The sequence below is a fragment of the Loxodonta africana genome, chromosome 6 (assembly GCF_030014295.1).
Source record: "Loxodonta africana isolate mLoxAfr1 chromosome 6, mLoxAfr1.hap2, whole genome shotgun sequence".
NCBI lineage: Eukaryota > Metazoa > Chordata > Mammalia > Proboscidea > Elephantidae > Loxodonta > Loxodonta africana.
In genome coordinates this window covers 38,152,567-38,161,916 of record NC_087347.1, presented here as the reverse complement: position 1 = coordinate 38,161,916, position 9,350 = coordinate 38,152,567, and positions in this window count along the sequence as shown.

Genomic DNA, 9,350 nt, shown 5'->3' with positions numbered 1-9,350 from the left:
ACAAGAGTGCAAAGGTCCTAAGGAGGGGCTTGGCAGAGTGAGTCAAGGTCAGCCCAGAGGCCTGTTGGGCTGCCAGAAGTGAAACCAAAGTTCTGGTGGAGGGTGAACATCACTGAGAGCCTCGGGATCATTATAAGGACTACTGTAGCAACACCTCATTTTAATCCCAACATCATATGTGTCATTTGTATTTTCTTGAAATGCATGTGATAAATATTCACCAGTAAATTAGTCTCTTCTTTGGCTTCTGTAGTCTTCTTGTTGAGCATCTTAAATGGAGTGAAAGCTGTATGTTTGGGATGGGGATGTCAAAGGAATTTACCTGTCCCAATTACTTGAATTAAAAAAAAAAAAAGATACTTTCTGAGTACAATAAAAATATTACAGTTTTGAATAAAATAGTTTATGAAAATGTAAAACAGTACAACTACTTTGAAAAATTATTTGGCAAAAAAATTAAATGTACATCTATTTTATAATCCAGCAATTGATTAGGATTGTCATATAATTCTAGACATCTACCTAAGAGACAGAAAACATATGTCCTGAAAAGGACTTGGACATGAATTTTTTTTTGCATCTTTATTCATGATAATAATAATGAAAAACTTGGCAGCAGCTCAGGTATCATCAACAGATGAATAAACTCTGGTAGTTCCATGCCATGGAATATTACTCACCAATAAAAAGGAATGAGCTAATGATATATGCAACAACACGGATGAATCTCACAGACATGGTGTTGAGTGAAAGAAGCCAGGCACAAAGGTACACACAGCTTATATGAAGTTCTAGAACAGGTAAAACTAATCAATGGGGACAGAAATCAGATTGGTGTTTGCTGGGGTGAGGGGGCAGAGGGGCGAAACCAAGGCTCAGAGAAGTTAAATAACTTGCCCAGCTCACACAGATGAAAAGAGGTGGAATGAGCATTCAAACCCTGACAGGCACATCACAACTACCACAGCCTCCACCAGACTGAGTCCAGCACAACTGGATCGTGTCCAGCTACCACCAGTGGCTGCTCTGACAGTGATTGCAATAGAGGGTCCCGGACAGAGCTGGAGAAAAATGTAGAATAAAATTCTAACTCACAAAAAAAGAGCAGACTTACTGGTCTGATAGAGACTGGAGACACCCTGAGAGTATGGCCCCCAGACACGATTTTAACTCAGCACTGTAGTCACTCCTGAGGTTCACCCTTCAACCAAAGATTAGACAGGCCCACAAAACAAAACGAGGCTAAGTGAGTACACCAGCTCAGGGGCAAGGAAGAGAAGGCAGGAGGGGACAGGAAAGCTGATAATGGGGACCCCAAGGTCAAGAAGGGGAGTGTTGACATGTTGTTGGGGAGGGTGGCAACCAATGTCACAAAACAATATGTGTATTAATTGTTTAATGAGAAACTAATTTGCTCTGTAAACCCTGTAAACCTTCATCTAAAGTACAATTTAAAAAAATAAAGTCAAATTAAAAAATCTGACAGGCATGAAGGATTTAGTGACACTCTGTCCTGCCTCTTTTTTTTATTTGTTCTACGGACAGCATTTGGCATGCCTATGAATTCTCCAGCCCCTTACTTAAACTTGTGGGCTTCCCAGGAATCTGAGGCGACTAGGAGGGAATCACAGGCTATTTGGGGAACGTTGGTGCTGAGCACTCAGCCTGGAGTTGAGCCTCAATCTGTTCACAAGCATAGGACCCTCCTTAATCCCATCACCATTCTTTTTTTTTTTTTAATTTTTTTGTCTTGTTTATCTGTTATAGAGAGATATGTTGAAATATGTTTCAATGTGATGATATATTTGGCATTTTTTTCTTTGGAAAATTTTAATCCTTACTTCTTCAAACCTCCACCATTCTTTAATTGTCTATCAACCCCATGAGCTTCTGGTGCTAGAGTTTGCAGCTGCCCTGTCCTGCTTATCCAAGTGTCCCCAGGGGCCGGAGGGGTGAGCAGTTGAGAACCTGTTTGCAGATCATTAGAAACAATAATCACCTTGCCAAGTCACCTGAGCTGCCTCAAAAGAAGGGTCTCAATTTTAGCAAACAGTTTAAGTGGCCCCTGTGTAAAGTGGAGGGTGGAGCAGGCCTGTGTGTGTGGGTGGTTGGAATTCACGTGTGATCAAGCCAGGCCCAAGGGCCAACTCCTGGGCCTAGGAGGACGGGGCTCGCACCTTGCTGGCGGCTTCTCCCCAGGAATTCTGGAAACGGCTTCCCAGTATATTGACACTTGACACATGTCCCCACGTAGCTGCTTTTCTGGCCGAGCCAGGGGGAGCAAGTAACTCTCCTTTGATGTTCACTTGACTGAGAACATTCACTGACCCTTTACTGTATAACCGTTACCGCTCTTGTGCGTTGCATTTACAGGAGAGAAGGATGAGGCCTGGAGGCGGCAGTGTGAGGGAGAGAAAGTTGATTGCTAAACTCTTAGGAATTTTGCAAGCTGGTTGTTAAACTCACCCATAGTTAAATATTATATTACATGGGCTTATAATTAAATTATATTAAAAATGAAGGCGATACTAAAAATTCATGACTTCCAAATTATTTTACTGCATTTCACTAGCATCTATGACCTGTAGGTCATTTACGGCTATTGTACCTGTTTGGTGGAAATACTGTGATACAGTGTGCTACTACGCTCCTTTTTCCATATTCAATGAATTCGAATTGGTAACTTGAAATTGGCCATGGTGAGGGTATTTACACCACAGAAATTGGCAAATGCTACAAATCAGAACTTTTATTTTTTCCCACAGAGAGCTGATTGTTAACCATTTACCAGTACCTCAGTGCTGAGAGAGGTTAACTAAATTGACAAGGTCACAAGTCTTGTGGTGGAGCCAAGCAGGCAGTTGGACTTCAGAGAACTTAAAAAAAAAAAAATAGTTGCCGTGACTCAGACTCATGGAGACCCCACGTGTATCAGGGTAGAACTGTGCTCCATAGGATTTTCAGTGGTTGATTTTTTGAAAGTAGATCTTCAGGCCTATCTTCTGAGGGGCCTCTGGGTGGACACAAACCTCCAATTTTTTGGTTAGCTGCTGATTGCATTAACCATTTGTACCATCCAGGGACTCCCTAGAGAGATTATTACCTCTTAAAAATTAACTAAAAGCGGCTGCAGCAGTATATCGACAGGGAAAAATGCCAGAAATTCAGGCTGGATTCAGAAGAGGACATGGAGCCAGTGATATCATTGCTCACTTCAGATGGATCCCGGCTGAAAGCAGAAAATACTAGAAATATGTTTACCTGTGTTTTATTGAGTATGCAAAATCATTCAACTGTGTGGATCATAACAAATTATGGATAACATTGTGAAGAATGGGAATTTCAGAACACTTAATTGTGCTCATGAGGAATCTGTACATAGATAAAAAGGCAGTTGTTCGGACAGAGCAAGGGGACACTGAGCGATTTAAAGTCAGGAAAGGTGTGCATCAGGGTTGTAACCTTTCACCATACCTATTCAATCTGTATGCTGAGCAAATAATACGAGAAACTGGACTATATGAAGAAGAACGGGGCATCAGCATTGAAGGAAGACTCACTAACAACCTGCATTATGCAGATGACACAACCTTGCTTGCTGAAAGTGAAGAGCACTTGAAGCACTTACTGATGAAGATCCAAGACCACAGCCTTCGGTATGGATTACACCTCAACATAAAGAAAATAAATACCCTTACAATTGGACCAATGAGCAACGTCATGATAAACGGACAAAAGATTGAAGTTGTCAAGGATTTCAATTTACTTGGATCCACAATCAACACGCATGGAAGCAACAGTCAAGAAATCAAAAGAAGCATTGCTTTGGGCAAATCTGCTGGGAAAGACCTTTTAAAGTATTAAAGAGCAAAGATGTCTCCTTGAAGACTAAAGTGCACCTGACCCAAGCCATGGTATTTTCAACAGCATCATATGGATGTAAAAGCTGAACAGTGAATAAGGAAGACCAAAGAAGAATTATTGTTGTTATTAAGTGCTGTGGAGTCGGTTCTGACTCATAGTGACCCTATGTACCATAGAAGGAAACACTGCCTGTTCCTGTGCCATGCTCACAATTGTTGTTATGCTCAAGCCTATTGTTGCAGCCACTGTGTCAATCTATCTCATTGAGGGTCTTCCTCTTTTCTGCTGACCCTGTACTTTACCAGTTGAATTGTGGTATTGGCGAAGGATGTTGAATATACCATTGACTGCCAAAAGAACAAACAAATATGTCTTGGAAGAAGTACAACCAGAATGCTCCTTAGAAGCAAGGATGGTGAGACTGTGTCTTACATACTTTGGACATGTTATAACGAGGGGTCAGTCCCTGGAGAAGGACATCATGCTTGGTAGAGAACAGGGTCAGTGAAAAAGAAGAAGACCCTCAATGAGATGGACTGACACAGTGGCTTCAACAGCGGACTCAAGCATAACAATGATTGTAAGCGTGGCACAGGATTAGGCAGTGTTTCGTTCTGTGCTACACAGGGTCGCTATGAGTTGGAACCAACTCAATGGCACCTAACAACAACAACAAGGTACAGCTGACCCAAGCCATGGTATTTCCAGTTGCCTTATATACATGTTACCTACTATCGTGAGGTTGGCAAAGGACGAGGCAGCATTTCGTTCTGTCATACATAAAGTTGCCATGTGTCGGAGCTGACTGGAGGACACCAAACAACAAGTTAATTGCAAGGAAATTGAAGAGTTGAAGGCAGATTAAAGGTTACAGATTAAGAGACTAAAAGGCATATATATCACTCAATCACAATACATGCACCTTGTTTGGATTCTGATTAAAATAAACGGACTAAAAATCATTGCGATATTTATGAAGTATTTGGTAATTTGAGTACTCACTAGATATTTGATGCTATTAGTGACTTAGGATTTTTTAAGATATTGATAATGGTCTTATCTTTTAGAGCCCTGAATATAATACAGCAGATGAAATGATATGATGTCTAGGATTGGTTTTAATAATATAGGAAGGAAATCAGTGGGTCTCAAAGTGTGGTCACCTGACTGGCAGCGTTAGCAAATTCTCAGGTCCCACCTCGGACTTACTGAATCAGAAACTCTGAGGTGGGGCCTGGCAACCTGGGTTTTAACTAGCGCCCCAGGTAATCCTAACGCACAGAAAGCTTGGGAACCTGGTTTAGATGAAACCATCACCACGAGTTGATAATTGTTGAGGCTGCTGACATGTACATGGGGTGGAGGGAATTTATGTGTATGTTTGAAATTTCCTATACAGTAATAAGAAGTTAAAAAATATAATTAAGCACATGAGACTGAGTGGAATGTAAGTATGACACTGGGGAGGGATCACTGATGAACAACCTCAGGATATAGAGCAAGAAGACTGGATTCTCTCGATGGCCCTTCAGCAAGGCATTGCATTAGCGGATGCATCTCAATAGTCTTTTGACTGAAAATTCTAATAGCTTCATTGTTGTTGTTGGGGTGCCATCAAGTTCATTCTGACTCCTAGTGATCTCATGTGACAGAGTAGAAGTGCCCCATAGGGTTTCCTAGGCTGGAACATTTAAGGGACCAGATCACCAGGGCTTTCTCCAACGGAGCTGCTGGGTGGGTTCAAACCTTTCCATTAGCGGCTAAATGCTTAACTGTTTGTACCACCAAGGCTCCCTAATGGCTACATTAGCTGCTAACAGGTGAGCTCTCCCACGGGGCACCTGAGCCCTCTCTGATTAGCCTCGCCTCTCCCTTTGGGGTGCTGAGTTGTTTTAATAGGGTTAGATCCTTGAACCTAAAATCTCTTGGAGGTGCAACTATTTTAATTTTCAACTTCTGACACTGTAAAATACGCCACCCACTAGACCGGCTTTATCAGCTGTAGATGTGAGGCAATTAATTAATTTTGGGCAGCCTCTCACCACACAAGCTGCTTAACTTCTGGCCCATTGTATTGTCGGTTTACTTAGCAGATATGACCTAAGAGCCTGTAACTATTTACCTGTCTCAGGAGGGGCTGCCCTGGGCAGATTAATTCATTAGTTGGTGTTTGCAAAGCAGCAGGAAACCAGAGAAAGCATTAGATATGTTTTTATTTTTATTTATTTATTTTTATTTAAAAGGTTCTGAAAAAGGGACCCTTTCCCTTGGCCTGAACTCAGATACAAGTTATGTTCTTTGGTTGTGGGTATCCGCTCTTCTCTCCAGCCCACTTTTTCTCTTTTCCATTACTTCTCCCCACAACTGCAAGACTCTTTGGATCTTGTTCCAGGAGATGGAAAAGTCTGTATGTACCTTAGACTGGATATTTGAGGATTTTTTTGCTTAAATGCTGAAAATTCCTCAGTCCTCTGCTTGCTCCTGCTGTCCTCCCACCCCATCTCCAAGCAGCTGTCCTTTCTTTTGTCCTTCGTCCCCACTTCTCTTCCTTTTCTTTCAAAACAAATCAGACAAGACTTTCTCAAGAATAGCAAGGGCAGTTCTTCTAGAAACTTCACCCCCCAAAAGTCTGGAGAGGGGAGAAGAAAAGGAACGATGATTTACTTATACAGAAAGAAAGGAAAACAGATTCTAGAGATCATTTTGGGGGAAAAAAAGGACATGTGAATTCTGCCTTAAATTTTTCAAATATTACTCCTAGAACACAATTTAAATGTGCTCTCTATGTGGCTGGAGGTGAAATGCAGATTCTCAGGCCACGCTCCAAACCAAATGAATTACAATTTCTAGGGATGGACTCTGGGAAACCGTATTTTTCATTTGATTGCCCACTGAGGTTTGAGAACCACTGACCCAGTGGCTAAAGACTCAAAGTCTATTTATTGAATGCCTGCTAAATGCCAGGTACTGTGTAAGTCACTCTGAGTTAGAATTGACTGGACAGCAATGGGTTTTTACCAGTGTAAGGGAAAGAAGCAAGGATGGTGAGACTTTGTCTCACATATTTTGGATATGTTATGAGGAAGGATCAGTCCCTGGATGATCCTTGTTTGGTAGAGGGTCAGTGAGAAAGAGGAAGATCCTCAACAAGTTGGGTTGACACGGTGGCCACAACAACGGGTTCAAGCATAACAGCGATTATGAGGATGACTCAGGACCAGTAGTGTTTCGTTTTGTTGCGCATGGGGTTGCTGTAAGTTTGAACTGACTCCACGGCACCTAACAATGACAGCAACAAAAAGGGAGAGAAACAGTTTTGGCTTAGGTTTGAAGGACCTGACTTCAGGTAGAAAATTAGACTGTATTATATTAATGATATTTACTGGGTACTTGGTATATGCCTGATGCTTTATAATTCTCACCACCAAACAAAATGTGGACTCTTAGTATCCCCATAGCTGATACTTGGAGAGATTTGTTTGCCTGTATTACACCAATAGAATGTGGTGTCGTGAGATTTCAACTCCTGTGTGTCTGGCTGGAGACTGAGTTCGTAATCCTGGCCTCTCTGAGTACAACTGTGGTGGCCATATTTTCCATGCTGAAAACTGAAACTCATAGTCTCACAGGTATGATTTTACTTTTATAGACAACAGCTTACAATATCTGCAACCAGAATAGTCTCCTCACACCCTGGGCACATATTAGCTTTCTTTTGTTTCACTTCGTTGGATGCTGCCAAAGACAGATACAGTAGTTCTAGGCTTAGTTTCCTAAAGCCGCCAGGCAGGGACCCCAGCCTTCCTTCCCTGGGGATATATGTATCTATGTTTTCACACACACGCAGGGTGTGTGTTTCTTTTCTTTAACATAAATGGGAATATATTGTATATTTAGTACTTTGCATCAACCTTTTTCACATAATGATTTTAGACCTTTTTCTTTGTCTATTTCATTTTTTTTAACTACTGCATATTCCCTTGTATCTTTCAGGTGTTTATTAGCCATTCAAGTTTTCTGTAAATTACTCAATATCTATTAAAATTTTTTAATAGAATTTAAGATGATTTTTATATAATCTGGATATTTTTACTTTTATATGTTGTATATGTAGTAAACTATATCCCATTGCCATCAAGTTGATTCTGACTCACAGGGACCCTATAGGACACAGTAGAACTGCCTCATAGGGTTTCCAAGGCTGTGATCTATATGGAAGCAGACTGCCATGTCTTTCTCCTGCAGAGCAGCTGGTGGGTTCAAACTACTGACCTTTTGGTTAGCAGCTGAGCACTTAACCACTTGCCACCAGGGGTCCTTGGCAAGTTATATACCTTTAAAAATAAGGTTCCACACTACTTCAGATCTATAGTGCTTTGTCAAGATCTCCTTGATCACTTAAGAAGTACTTATTGATGAGAATTTTTATTATTATAAAAATAAGAGCTCACGAACAAGCAGCCATCTCTATGTAGCACAGGATGTGCCTCATAATAGGTGCTTCATAAATGTTTGTTGAATGACTAAATTAATTTTGGATAGTACATGGTGTCATTAGCATTTCTTTTTTAGGATTTACTGTGATCAGTCTGGAAGCCCTGGTGGTGTAGTGGTTAAAGTGCTACTGCTGCTAACCAAAAGGTTGGCAGTTTGAATTCACCAGGTGCTCCCTGGAAACTCTGTGGGGGCAGTTCTACTCTGTCCTGTAGGGTTGCTATGAGTCAGAATCGACTTGACGGCAATGGGCTTGGCGATTAGTCCAATCCAAAAACTGAATTAAGTTCTTCACTATACCTCACAACAATTTTCCTTAAGTCTAACCTGTTCTACCAGCCTCAGAAAAAAAAAAATTAAGCCAAATTGCATATTAAAATAATAGATAATTCATGTTTCTGGTTTTTGAAAAGCACTTCAGGGAAACTGTACTGGAAATGGCTTTGTCAAAATGAAAATAGTTAGTCATGATAACCCATACAGGAGGAAAAAAGAGTGGCAAAGGGACAATGGTTCTGAACTCAGCCTTTCTCTGTCTTCTCCAGGAAAAGCTAATACAGTAATAATGGATAGACAGCTGCTGTTGCCCAGTTCTTCGTCATTCTCACGATCCCTGCCATGTTTGAGTCCATCCTTGCAGCTATTGTGACAATCCACCTCATCGAGGGTCTCCCTCACCCTTGTTGGCACCTTACTTCACCAAACATGATGCCCTCCCCTAGTACTTGACCCCTCCTGATGATGTGTCCAAAGCACGTGAGTTTGACAACGTTCTGTTTTGATCCATAAAGTTTTCCTTGGTTAACTTTTGGAAGCAGATCCCCAGAACCTTCTTCCTAGTCGTACTTAGTCTGAAAGCTCAGCTGAAACCTGTCCACCACAGATGACTCTGCTGATATTTGAAACAGCTACCACTTGTTCTAGGGTCACTATGAGTCAGAATTGATTTGATGGCAAAGGGTTATTACACACTTAATATGTACCAAGTACAT